At 45.1% G+C, this 15306-nt stretch overlaps 1 protein-coding gene across 6 annotated transcripts in view; it reads right to left on the reverse strand.

The window, feature by feature from the left end:
• Nucleotides 1–15306, reverse strand: part of LOC144734286 (dystrophin-like) — a 636663-nt gene that overhangs the window by 217047 nt on the left and 404310 nt on the right. The window lies entirely within an intron of this gene.

Genomic DNA, 15306 nt, shown 5'->3' on the forward strand with positions numbered 1-15306 from the left:
GTGACATTCGTGTTTAAAATTAGTAATTTGATGATACTGCTTTGGCAAAGGTGCACAAGCACAAATAGCAAAACGTTCAACTCATTCGTCAATAACACTGCCTTGAAAGGAAAATTATATATAAGCCTAGTTTATATTTTTTATGTTAAGTATTGAGTTTTTTCTTTAAAGATTAAATGACCACACGCTTAGACACCACACACTGTATCCTGGGAAGAGGTATGAAAGGTGATGTGAAGAGTATGCCATTCAGGATTAATATGTAAATAGTGCAATACGCAATGACTGAATGCATATTCTATCACAAGTCATCACGCACCATCATTGAGGATTATGGTTCTGAAAATAAACAAAAAAAAATGAACTGACAATCCATTTCATCACGTAACAATGAAAACAATGAAACACTAAATAAATAAAGTATTAAATTAAATAAATATTTGATTCGGAAAACTAATGTGCATTTTAGGCTATCAGCCTAAGGGTTTCCACCTCAATGTTATTCAGCATAATTTATTTTGACAAGCAAACTCTGGACTGGTTTCAACTTTCTGGGTCTCATCGCCAGTCAGGCTTGTTAAACAAAGACAAAGACCCCCCATATAGACTTAACCGGCTGTTGAGGCAAGTGCTGTTAGCGAGCACTGATGAAGGCCGGCACGGCACACGAGCGGGTGGGTGGCCAGCACCACGCCCATCCTCCTTTGTCTCCCTAGTGGCGATGTTCACACATCGCGCCAGGTACTCATTTGAGGCTGAGTCGACGTAGAGGCCCAGGACCAGTTCAGATAATCGTCACTGGTATTGGCCGTAAGCGGGAATCGAACCCAGGTCACCCGGTCCGTAGCACAGCGCGCTAACCACTACACTATCACTCCCCACAAATACACATTCTTGTGCACGTAGAAACTACTGCTGGGTTGCCTACACTGAAGAGTCCTGCACCAGTAAGTAAACCACATCTCTCCTCTACTTAACACAGCAATGGGCCAATCAGCAGCCGCAGCAGCAGCAGCAGTCTTGGCCCCCAACAGACTCTCGCGCCGCCTTTCCGCTCATCACTTCTCAAGCCCTTCAAGGTGAATCCCACATAAGTGACCCCCCCCCCCACAGCGGAATAAATTCCCAGAAGGCTATAGCTGCATCAGAAGGTGACTGATGCATATGCGATAAGTGGCAGCACCTGGTTCCAATTTGGGGGGGAAGAGAAAGCGTCCTGTCCTGGGCCATTCCAAATTCCCCACTCGCGCTGTGTGGTCCAATAGCAGCAGGTGAAAAGTGGCCACACGCACACCTGGGCACAGTGTCCGTTGACCTTTTCAGGCCACGGCAGTGGCGGCAGCAGTCTGGCGCGAACGCCGCGACAGCGAGAAGCGTTCGTAGGCAAGGTACGTCGCGATGATGCGATTTTAGGACGTTGTCTCAGCAAATAAGCCCCGCGTCTCATTTCATTACCAAAAAGCCAAATAGACGCACTAACACTCGTGTTTTAAACACTCGGATTTTAATTGCTCCTAGACGTGACATGTAACTACGTCGCAAAAAAAACCTAAGAACAAAGAGGTTAAAAAAAAAATGTTGTGATACATCGCATGGAGCAGACGGCAAACACAAAGCGGCCTTTGTGGGCGGACACTCATAGGTAATTCCCACCATTTGCTGTGCCATGCTCTCGAGGTGTTCTCTCGTGCCATCTGTACAAGTCCTCCCCGCAGCATCAAAGCCACTTGTGATGCACAGGGCGGGGGAGAGACCGGAATCATCAAAAAATAAAAGCACGGACATGTCGTGATAAGAGGAATACTTCGCAATGATTGTGGTTGAGGGCGGGGGGAGGGGGCAAAACTCAAAGCCCCGAGTAGATAGATTCAAGAATCCATTGGTGACCTTCTACCGCTTGTTCACAAACACAACCGGAATTCCTCTGGAGTCTCCCATTCAAGTAGCAAACAGGCTCGACCCTCGCTTCGCTTCCGATATCTGACAAGATCGCTGCCTGAGGGTTGCCACCTCTTAGCTGCGAAAAAAATCGTGTTCTTTCATTCGAGAAAGAATATCTAAAAAAAACACTGTGAGAGGGAAAAACAACCTTTAAATGGCTTGATTGGTTTGGATGGCGAAGGAAGAGTGGGTCCCAAGAATCACGCCTTCTGGATTTGACCGTCGCTATGACAGCACACGGAATCCATCGGGTGAATCAAACCTTGCTGAATGGAACGGAGTGGCATGCCAGGAATGGGAGGTGTCCCAGAAGACGTACGCCGAAGAAATGGAGTGATGCAATCCATTTTATGTGCAGGTGATGGGTGGATTGTTGCATCACAAGATCATGAGAGATGGTGGGCAGCTTGGGAAGGCCTCCACCCAGCAGCGGGCTGACTGTGGCTGATGATGATGATGGATACCAAAAACTAAGAACTCTGAACGTCACATGATCGATCTCTGTATATTTATTACATGGATCGTCCCATTTATCGAGGTATCCAGCTAGTTTTCAAGGGAGATACTCGCCATTAAAGCACAGACCGAGAACAATAGAGGAGCAGGCAATAAAGTTGCAGCCAAAAAATAGTGACTTGAAGAACCGAAATTAACAATGTTAACAAAATATAAAGAGGCATAGTGCACCAGCAACAAGGACGAGATAAGTGATCGGTCAGGGAGGAGGTGAGCGCGAGGTGGAGAGAACACGATCAAGTGAAGAAAACAACCACCACCATCTAACCATTTTTTGGCTAACCATCGAACAAAGGCGGTCACCACATTGTGCACTTTCAAATACGTTTCTGCGGCCATCTAGAACACTCTTCCTTCCGATATTAGGGTGCCACTGAAGCGATGCACTTTTAAATCATCTGGATTAAAAACTCATTTCTTGAGAACTGCTTTCTGCGTTAAGTATTGTGGTCCTTCCCCCACACCTCCGATTAGCACGGATGGCTACATGCGGTGCGAAAGAAGTTCAACGTACGTAAGTACAGCGCGGGAATGGGGAGAGCGACAGCCACGGCGGGTTGGGTACTGGTGCAGCCGGGAAAAATTGTGAACATCCCATGACAGGTATGTACCGTAACAAAGAGGACGATCCTGGGAAAACCAGGGCAGGTGGCAACCCTCGATGAAACGTGCCTTGTGACAAAGGGTGCTTGGCTTGTGAGCTCTACCCGTCGTGGTGCCGGCGTGAGTGGGGTGGCACGGGAGGGGAGGTGGCACGGGAGGTGGGAGGGAAGTGGCACGGGAGGGGGGGTGGCACGGGAGGGGAAGTGGCACGGGAGGGGGGGGGGTGGCATGGGAGGTGGGTGGGGTGGCACGGGAGGGGAAGTGGCACGGGAGGGGGGGGGGGGTGGCACGGGAGGTGGGGGGGTGGCACGGGAGGGGGGGGTGGCACGGGAGGTGGGGGGGGGGGGTGGCACGGGAGGGGGGGGGGGGCACGGGAGGGGGGGGGGCACGGGAGGGGGGCACGGGGGAGGGGGGTGGCACGGATGGGGGTGGCACGGGAGGTGGGGGGGGCACGGGATGTGGGGGGGGGGCAAGGGAGAGGGGGGGGTGGCAAGGGAGAGGGGGGGTGGCAAGGGAGAGGGGGGGTGGCACGGGAGGTGGGGGGGCACGGGAGGGGGGGGGGGAGTGTCACTGGAGAGTGGGGGTGGCACTGGAGGTGGGGGGGGGGGCACGGGAGTGGGGGGGGAGTGTCACTGGAGAGTTGGGGGGGGGCACGGGAGTGGGGGGGGGCGTGTCACTGGAGAGTGGGGGGGGCACGGGAGGGAGGGAGGCAGGCGCTGGCTGCTGTGCTGGCAGCCGCGCCGCTCTTGACGTGGCGACACACGTCACCACGTCGGCACGAGACGGCGCCGGCCGAGGTGCTGACACTCATTAGGCACGCGCCTCGCTCCCGTACATTTCCATTTTGAGCAGCGCTTGATGGATAGAGTGTCATGCGGCATCACATCAGGTTTGCGCGGAACGATTTCGATAAAGATAATGGTGTAAATGGCTGCGGAAAATTATGACTTCAGATACCGCAGGTCTGGCGAAAATGACGAGTGGTGAAACGAAAAAAAATGATTTCCACTGAAACAAAAGCTTTGTCTTTATCTGATGTGTTATCTTTCAAGTATATCATGCCTGCCTATTGTTCTGGCGATTGTGTAAATACATGCAGCCGTACTGGAAGTATCTGTCAATGGTAAACCTTCCTGGCTTTGTGTGATTGAATTATGAAATCAATTATTTTGTACAAGTGACTTGAACAAACACATAGCTGACGAATAACGTTAGCCATTATCACATATTGGTTACCGATTGGAAGAGAGTGTTTTGAACTTTCGAGTTAAAGTTTAAGAGCTAGAAATATCAATCGTTTTCATATTCACTTTAATTTTAGCTATAGTTACAGCTAAATAACAATCGAATAGACTGGGTTTTATTCACCATTTGCCAGTCAATACATGTTTTAATTAAACACAAAAATTATAGATTTTATAGTTCTACGTAAGCGACTTTTTTTCCATCAGCTGAAACATCGAAGTTACTCTTGGAAGGTTTAAAATAATTATCTGAATAAGAATGCAACAGATGTAGTCGCAGCCATTCTCTGTCTCATACCGAATTAGACTGCTCACTATTAATTCTCAAGTTATTTATTGTGGGGGGAAAAGCATTTACTATCTGGCAAGTCGCAAATACATTCAGTTTAGATTTTTTTAAAAAGATATTTCATTGATAAGTCCTCATTTTCATCTAATGAACTCATAATGGTCAGCTTGGTTCTATAAAATTGAAAGGCCTCATTATAAACATTTCCTTTCAATTGAGAACAAAAATCTTTCATCACAGAATTCTCAAAATATCTGTCCTTAGTTCAGAACCCACTTATTTTTCATCATTGCGTAATGTTTCACGTATGATATCGTATGATGCTCAAATGCCTAATTAACACAAATTCACATTTGTACAAAATGATGCAGAAAATAATACTCGAAAACCATGATCTATTTTTATATGCACAATTTGAAGGCATTTAAATTTAAATTGTGACGAAAAAAATAACTATGCTTTTCCAGACAATGGCCCATTTAAATGCTCAGAAATTCATTTGGCAGAAATGTTTTCCACATGGGATTATTCAACGTCAACCCTCGGGGTGTATAAAACGAAAGTCAAAATACACACAGCACCTTCTCACCTCACAAGAGGAGAGATTTTATTGTTTTTGTTTATCTCTATGTTAGCGAAATCTCTTTTATAGAGGCAGCTATAATTTCAGCCACGAGGCTGTAGACTACAGATTCTCTACGCGCTTGAAGACCATGTGGGCATGAACTGGATGCCTGTTCTTAAGATCCACCCAGGTCCACTCTTGACAGCTAAAAGGCCCATTGGAATCGATGCAGCTATTATCAGCTATTTGACAGAAGGCTTTGGGGAAAATCTATGGCCTAGGGAACTGAAGAGAAAAAAGAAACCTGGTGGTGATGTTCCTGTGGCACGTGCAATCAGACAACGCACCCGCGTTGCTCCTTGTATCTGGGCCTCCGACGTGACTATCTTCACAATCAGGAGTGGCACCCGACAAGACTCTAAAGCAGAGCTTGTGCAAACCTAGCATAGCTGGCTCCTGAGAATTTAAATGATTAAGCGGGAATGGATGTTTTTTTTTACTTTCATGTCTCTAGCCCAAAGCTTAACATTCGGAATGTCAACTTCAAACTATTTCACAGAGCGCACGCGCGCGCGAATGCACATTTGCGAGAAAATACCATTTACGGATTCTGTGCTCTGCGTGGACAAGCGAGGACACAGGGATGACATTTGTATTTATGAGCGAGCGCGTAAGGCTTTGTGATTCTTAACATTTGTGTCCCCATGACTTACAGGACCGCGCACAGGCATCTGTCAGGAAAAAGAAATACATGGGGATGCTGCAAGAAACAGGCAGCGGCTTCTAATGCCGCTGTCACGTGGCTCCTTCCTCTAACAATGTGACCTCTGCACTCCCTGCCGCAACTAAAAAGTCAAAAACCACCGTGACAAGAACAGCACACTGTGGTGACAGGCACTCGAGACCCAGTTGTGTGGCACTCCCAGATGCCTCAGAACACCAGGGGGCATGGCTACCCCCCCCCCCCACTATCCCAGATCCCTCTGTCCAAGGAAAAGGTCAAACCCACGTTATGTATCTGACACAAACGTGGACAGACACAGCACAAACAATGGCCAGACGCTGATTTATAGCGTGTTCTATTGTCTCATGTGGATGTGCATGCGCTCGTCCGGCGCGTGCGTGCGAGTGCGCGTGTGGGAAGCGGTAGTGTCGTGGCGAGCGTAGCGCGCTACAAAACGCGGACACCCGAGTTCTATTCCTGGCCACGCATAACATCAGTGGCGAATGTCTGAACTGGCCCTGAGACTCTCCTAAGTTGACTAAGGCCTAGATGAGTACCTGGTGCAGGGTGTAGACATCAGCACCGGGGAGATAAAAGGCTTCTGGGGTTATAATTTTGTCTGGTCACAACTTCCCCTGGTGCCCCATTCCGACCGGCCTCCATAGGGCTCGCTAAGAGCATTCTCCCTAGCAGCCTGTTAAAGGTTACACGGTGGGGTATCCAAACCTGTCCCACGAGTTCATGAGGGCACTGTCAAGAACAGCTGAGGGGGGAGAGGAAATACAAAAACATGTGACTGCATTGTGGATCCTCGTATTTGTGGTGTGTGTGTATAACGAAGATAAACACACACACACACCTTTAGCGCATGAAGTACACTATACTTAACATTCCGTGCAATTTACTAAATACAAACAGCAGGGCAGATTTGTTGTTGTTTTCTATTCACCACACCCGCAATGGTTGCATTTAAAGTTGTCAACTGGACACAGATAGTCCTATGTAAAAGAATGAACTAAATAAACATAGCTGGCAAGCCAGACTATTAATGGAGCCTCAATTTGTAGGGGGATTCCGAGACGAAATCTGAAATCGAAGGGAATCCCAATAAAATATTCTGCGTGTAACAACACTGACACGTTCCCTGGAATATCGTTATGAGTGGAGTCAACTGTGAAAATACATGCGAATGTACAACACAGACACAGGCGAATGTACAGACAGCAATCGCCGTCACCGAATGAGATACGTCATGGACGATGCTCGTTTCGTAGCGATTTGTTTTTATTGGGTTTTGCAGCTGACCTCCACATCTGGGTCCAATGAGACCACGACCCACCGTGTGGATGTTGCCCGCGACAGGCCACGTCTCAAGCTGTCGACGAGTGGTCCCTGATTCCACTCGGCCGTTTCTCAGCTGGAAACGGGACTCAGGTGGTCTCAGGTGGTCTCAGCTGACTCAGGACTCAGGAGGTCTCAGGTGGACATGGGACTCAGGAGGTCTCAGCTGGACATGAGACTCAGGTGGTCTCAGGTGGTCTCAGCTGACTCAGGACTCAGGTGGTCTCAGGTGGACATGGGACTCAGGAGGTCTCAGGTGGTCTCAGGTGGTCTCAGCTGACTCAGGACTCAGGTGGTCTCAGCTGGTCACGGGCCTCAGGAGGTCTCAGCTGGACATGAGACTCAGGTGGTCTCAGCTGACTCAGGTGGTCTCAGCTGGACACGAGACTCAGGTGGTCTCAGCTGACTCAGGATTCAGGTGTCCTCAGGGCCCTCCCTCCACGCTGCTGATGAAGCAGATGTTACCTGGCTCAGCAAGACGAGTGCATTATAATAATAATTAAATCATAATTGGGGTTTTCAGTTTCATGAAGAAATTCCAAGTGCCCTCAGACAGACTAGACCAACACACGTAGCATTTCTTGGGCATAGCAATAAGCCATATCATCACCGTCATGCCATAAAGTTACTAAATATATAAAAAATGCTAAAATCCTGAGAAACGTCAACTGCACAAATTGCCAAGGAAAATAACCATTCTAAAATATATAAACATTTGGATTACAAATGTGTTTCCTCTATCACAGACAGAATGTTCCCTACATGGTGTGGCCTTAAAGATAACAATTTCCTTTCCACGTTGGGCATTCTGCAATTGTAGACATGACGAAATTTCTGTAATCCATTGAACATGACTTACAATTACAATGGAGAAAACCCCGCTCGAATATTTATTTTCCTGAATAGTACGCAATCTCTTTCCAATAGCAATGAGACGAAGATAAAAATGGATATATCCCTACATAGATTATTTGTGCTACGTGCAATAAATGCAGCAAAGGAATAGCATAGATGGTCACTTATGGCGAATCTGTTTCGCTGTTGTTGGAGACAGAGGACAAAACTGAACAGTGTAGGAACAAAAATAACAAACATACATTTCATTTTCCAGGGCTGCTGTTGGTATAAATTCCGCGAATGTATTGGCATGTGGTGTCAGGAAGCTATAACGTATGAATGTTGAACTTTGTTCGCGCCGTATGTAGCCAACCGTACTAATCGGAGGTCTATCTGCAGTCCAGAGTCAATTGTGTTCAGGATGTCCAGGGTTAAAGCCAATAGTAGATAAGAAAACAAACTAGTGTGTGTGTGTGTGGAACATTTTCATCTCATGCTCTTAATTCAGTGCAATTGCCCCAAGATGCACAAACTACACATTGGATTGTGTTACACGTTTATATCTCAATCTACTCGAATTTTAGTGTACCTGCATGTGCGTGTATATATATGTGTGTATATATGTGTGTGTAGGGAGTGGTAGTGTAGTGGTTAACGCATTGCGCTATGAACGCGGCGACCTGAGTTCGATTCCCGCTCACGGCCAACACCAGCGACGATTATTTGAACCCGTTCTGGGCCTCCCCTTGGTCGACTCAGCCTCAAATGAGTACCTGGTGCGGTGTGTAAACATCGACACTAGGGAGACAAAGGCGGTCGAGCGTGGTGCTGGCCACCCATCCCCTTGTATACTATTCCGGCCTTCATAGGTACTAGCTAAAAGCACTTGCCCCAACAGTCTGTCAAGGCTATACGGGGGATCTTTGTCTTGTATATATGTAGGCAGAGCGGTAGTATAGCGGTTAGCACACTGCACAATCTACTTGGCGAGCCAAGTTCGATTCCCAGTCACAACCAATAACAGTGGTGAATACTCGAATCAGTCCTGGGCAAAAACGGGCAGATGTGGTGTGGGTCATCCCTATCACATCTGGTATACTGGACTTCATATGTGTTCACTCACAGTACTTTCCCCAACAGTCCATTGAAGGCTATATGGGAATGTTTGTCTTTGTATATATGTGCGTATGTATGTACGTGTATGTTATTCACAAAACATGCATAGCTACACTAAGATTGTATTGATAAAAGTACCAAAATACATACGAGAAAGGGAGTCAGACAAGCAGATTAATTTTATGCACAGATATACAAAGTGACATTTCAAAAATATATTTTCTGAAACTGGTCAATAATAATGATGATGAGATTGCCACCCAATGCTGAGGATGACAGCCATCGGAGGATATACGACTGGGAGTACATCCACTGTGGAGATGGAGCGATTAACTCAGCTTGTGTAGGCCTTCATCGAGCAGTTTATTGATCATGGCTGATGATTACATGAGAGATATTTTGTTTACGAATGAATATGGTATAATTGTAAAATATAACCAACTGGTAAAAACGTCTGCTGCATATAATTATAACTTCACAGGCCTGCGTCAATCCACTATTGGATGAAGGTCTCCCCAGCACTGAGTCAGTCATGGTGGGTGGGTTTTTTGACCATGCTGCACCATGCAAGTGAGTGCAGACTGATGAAAGGGCGGGGGGAGGGGGGTAAATGGTTGAAATATCACTCGTCACTGATGTCAGCCGTGGCTGGACAAAACCTTTGCTGGTTACAATTCTCATAATGGTGCCATTTCACACTTCACGTGGAATACCATTTGCAAACCGACAATTATACGAGAAAATAAAGCTCAGTTAATTTGTCCACAAATATTGTACAAAAATTATAAGCCAGCTCATAAAGTTAATTAAGCGGCATCAATTTACATAGTGATTATGTCAGCTAAACATTTAGGTATATTTCTGATGACTAATAACCTTTCAGTTCAAGCAGACTTACAAAAAATGCACTACGCTACATATTTTTGCTAGAGAAGATAGACAATGAATTTTAAACATGCAAACGTGTTGTTTACAAATTTGCGTTTTTTTTTTATTGTGCTGAGTGAAACGCAAATGCTCCCAAATATAATAATACGCTGATCTTGCAACGCGCTGCACATAATTCGCTCACTCTCAAAGAGAGAGAATGGCTCAGAGGTGTAAGTAATCACAGACAAGCAGGACAGCAGTCAAGTGGTTAAGCCAGTGCCAACAAAATGCTCAAGTTCTGCGGTCCTCTATATATAATGATATTTCCAGCAAATGAATGAGTATGTGTGGGAAGAAAGCAGAGCACCCAAAGAAAATCCACGTGTGCGAGGGGGGTGGGGCAACACTCTAACCCTGGAGGTATGTGCACTTTTAAATTACCTAGATTGAAAACTCACTTTTTGAGAACTGCTTTTTAAATGTAGTTTATTGTCATTGCCCCGCACCTCCGATTAGCACGGTTGGCTACACACAGTGCTAAAGTTCAACTTAATGAAAAAATAAGAATAAGTTTTACCCTTTCTGGCAATAAAACACGCGTCAAGATGTTCGAACACCAAATAGAAACCTTTTGCAAGGAATCATGTCTGCATGATACTGGCAACAAAAAAAAGTACCAACTTCAACAGACATAAAACCCAAAGAGATGGAAAATGTGGAGTCCACACTCAGCTTGTACCACCTTCTGGCGAGCCAGGGTATGGGCCTTCGACGCCAATGGAAAGAGATTTTCACAACAATTGTGTGATCCACTAACTCTCGCCTCCACAGTGCTGGAATGCAGGCGTGCTGTTCCACAGCTGACCAAGCATTCTTTGGATATATGGGTTTGTTATTCCCGGAGGCTTTACCATTCCAATTCCTGTCACAGACAAGAGGGCAGTATTCGCATTCTGATATACATATGGATAAGAGTGTTTTCCTTATTGACGAATTGACTAATACAATGTTAAAATAGAAGCGGAGTTGAGATACGATTTTAAAACACCAGAGATTGCCTCCACGTGTAGCACTACACTTAAAAGTATGACCACGCATCTAGCCTGACTGAGCAAATGTCAAGGACGGGAACGTTTAAATGGATTCTCAACCACCAAAGCAATACCCGTCATATATTTATTTTATTCTGATACAAAACCCAAACCACACACTGCCGTTTCGACACAAACCGTATCTTCCCCACAAACTGTTGGCTTTTACAAACGGTAAATACACCCAGCCTCCTCTTGCATGTGCATGACAAACTGATATGGCTAACATGTTATTTTGTCCAAGACACTGTGTACGATGCAACATATTCAGGCTCAAGTACACAGGGTATATACTTTAAAGGGTTTGTGGTCATGTGCAAATGAGGATAATATACTCTTGTTGTAATGGTTAAGTATAATTTATCCGCACTGCATATGTATGTGAATTTGCATATAAATGCAAATTGATGTGTAACATAACATTCCCCGAGGCAATATAGAGGCGCATTAATCTTATTTTGTTTGTTGTAGGAATAAGATAACTTTGACGTAATTAATTCAAGTAAACATACACAAACGGTTTTTTATCACCCAATTCCTGCAGTTAGCAGAATATGTTTACCGCCTACTGTTAAAGCTCACACATTGCTGTAAGTTTCCTACGGACCACGCTATTCTATTTTTACCGGATTACCTTTAAAAAAGAGCCATTTGAGGTGAGAACAAGAAAAAGACACAAACACTATAAATGGAAAGTTGCTGGAGACTGCAGTGACAGTGAAAATTGAAAACTGTGACGTCCCTGACTTTAAGAGCTTAGAACCCCAGGTATTAAAGCTTCGTCAGTGGACAGGTGACCTTATATTGTCGGGGATTTTTTTTTATATTTTTATATATATATTAGGGTACCGTTTATAGTATTTATACCAGAATAAACCTGCCACCTTTACCGAACCTCAACCTTGTGTTCAACGGTGACCTTTAAACTTTGGCGATGCGCAATGGATCAGCGTTGGCCACGATTAATGTTTTCGTGACAGCGCAGGTCAAGAGAGGACTCTTGGATTCAATTGCACAGCGGGCGGTGCCAACAACTTGAAAAGCCAAGCTCCTGTGAACCGAGAGACTTATCTTGCAGGGCCCAGGCGGGCAACCGTGCGCCACAAGCGATCAGGTTAATAGGCTATCTGTGCAATCAGTGTACTTTGTTGTAGGTTTCAGATGTTTAGAAGAAAAGGGAAGAAAGGGGGGAGGGGAGGATAAAAAAAAATGCTAAAACCATGTATATACACACACACACACCTGCAACTGGGATGAGAAATACGTAGCAATTATTGATCAGTGCTCAGTAGGAAGGAAAGTAACCTTTTTCATATTTTGGGGACAATTAGAACAAAAGAAAAACGAAGGGGGTTTTTATTTTTCGAGAAGAAGTCTGCAAATTCAATAGATCCATACTAAGCGAAATACTTGCATAAAAAACGTGACAAATAAGACAATGATAAGTATTTGCAAATTCTGCGCATCTCATGTCGTCCTCATCAATATAGAATGCATAATGGGATTAAGACCTTTCCGTGCTGATGCCACCATTCAATGTCCTGTGCAGATGCAATCCACCCCACTATAACGTGTGCCCTGAGGTCATCATTTCTCTTGTTTGGGTCATGCCCTCTTCTCTCTTAGCTGCTATTCCATCAAGAGAGCATCCAAAATGACATCCACGGTAGGAGATGGAACGATGAAAATCATCCCGTGCGCAGATGTGGGGTTGACGATGACATCGCGAGACCATAAGAGATGGCATTGGCTTTGGGAGGCCTCAATCTAGCAGCAGATTGACAATGGCTGGTGATGATTAATAACGGAATATTTGACTGCAGATTTATATTATGAACTGGAATTAGATTTTAAGAAAAATACACCAAATGTGTTTATTTTGCCCTATTATAGGCACAATGTAGCAATCTGCTGTTGAACAGGTGCAAGCAGGTTGCCCTGTGGGCATATCAGGTTAGAGTAGACCTAATGTTCATTTAATTTTCCGTAACATTTTAAATTAACATGCGTATATTCATTCACGGCAACATTTTTCATTTAGCATATTCCGATTTGAATATGCTTATGTTTGCTCTTAGGAAGCGCACGTTTTCACAACGAGTGACACAACTTTGTCAGTCGCTGAAACTCCCATGAGATGCGCGAGAAAGTAGTTTTTTCAAAATCAATTTAAAAGCAAACATATGTCAGATGCCACGAGGGGATGGGGCTTTCTATCCACATTTCCCAACTAGTTATAATGCTGCAACTAGTTAAAAAATATATATAGTATCAGTTTTTTTTCCTCTCTTGGTGGAGGAAGAGGTAGTATTATTTATTTATGAACCCACGCCCCTAAGTCTTTATTTATTTATTTTCCGTCTTTGACGGAATCTGTTCTGCGGCGCGCATTACGATGCAGAGCAGCGCTGGGTGTGAACCTCTACAAGGCATCCATTATTCATGGCACTTCCCACATTTACATTTCCAATTTCTGGGATAATTCTGGATCTGCAAAACAAGCCGATGTAATCGTGGTAAGGGATACAGGCATTAGGCGTCTATAGAGGTATCAGGGGCTATCATTAAAAAGGAGATTAGAGAGCTGGGATAATGGGTTAGAGTGCCTTTACAGATATGCCAGCTTCCCTTTTATATACTCTCTGCAGAGGAGATGGGAAAAAATCGCAAGCTTGTAAGTTACAAGCAAAGTGAGATTAAGTGAAGGAGAGACACAGACAAAGCAAGTAAAATAACAAATAAAATAAACCGTTGTGGCCACACGTCCTCTGTACTGCAAACACACCTGCCGCCGAATAAATATCACCGCACACGATTTCTTCTTTATTTGTTAAAATAAATAAACAACCAACGTAAACATGCATGGCAAGAGGCTCACTCGCAGATCAGAAGAGCCTGCAATCCACTGCGCACTCCGCCCGGCACCACAATACCACCGGATACGCTTTCAACAAAGTGCTTGTAAGTGAATTGAGAGCGATGTGTAAAAAAGTGCTTGTGTTTTTTTTTGTGTCAGGGCAAATACACAAGACGGTGCGCTGTGCGCATCAGGTTGAAGGCGGCCAAGACACGCAATCGCGACCATTAAATTCCAACAACAGAAATGGCTCTCGCGCCCAACCTGGCAGGAGCTTCCGTGGCAGCCCTTGGGTGCTTGTGGGAATGAGCGTGAGTCCGGCGTGTGTGCGGTGACCCCCCACCCCCCCCCCATTCGTGGCTCAATCACTCCTGATACCTTTGGCAGGAACAAAACACGGAGCAATGTACAGACAGTACCACCTGGACATCAGTGATCCCGCTTGCACTTAAATCCATTCCCCCTCGGGTTACTTTCACATGAACTTGTCAAATAGAGGCATTCAACAGCGCAGGGTTACCCATATATAAAATGCTGTGCACTTGTTATCTTTAATGTCAACTTAATGGCGGGAGAATGTCATTGGAACACAAAACACCGTGTTCCAATATACTTTAAATGCAAGGCCATTTATGTAGTACACGTCCCCACATAGAGGTGACGGGAAGAATACTAATTGCCTCTGTGTTTCATTTCTTTATTATTTATTTCACAGGTTACCCTTGCATGCGGTCTCAGTTCACTTAATTTTAGCCATTGATCGGCAATGGACGACTTCATTAACATGAACAATTACGGATTTCTAGTGCAGGGCAAATGGCACGTGAATAAATGTGCAGTTGCTGTGGAAATTGTACACGGAATAAATTGAATTGGCACTAATTAACAACTGCCACAGTGGTGCCTATTAATGCCCAAGCCATCTTTATTTACAATGCCGTGTCAGTTTTAAATGTGTACACCATGAACCCTTGAATCAAACTGGGAGGGACGGGGGGGGATTGAAAGAGGAACGTAAATTAAAGATCCGGCAGCAGCAGCATTCCAAGCAGCGTGATGTATAAACGCACAATCTCAGGCAATGAGTTCATAGGCTTAAATGCGTACTCTGCAAATACAATCACAATTGCTTTTTGTCATTGTATTCTATGCAAGAATGCATAACCCCCCAACCACCACCGCACACACAATAGAAACCAATGGCAAAAAAAGCCCATTAATGTAAAGCAGACCAACCAAGGGTGCATCTGAACGGACAGTGTCACGATGCACTTACGCTATAACGTCAGGATCCTACACAAAGGGAAAATGG

This window comes from Lampetra planeri, chromosome 50, assembly GCF_965212315.1.
Source record: "Lampetra planeri chromosome 50, kcLamPlan1.2.h2, whole genome shotgun sequence".
NCBI lineage: Eukaryota > Metazoa > Chordata > Hyperoartia > Petromyzontiformes > Petromyzontidae > Lampetra > Lampetra planeri.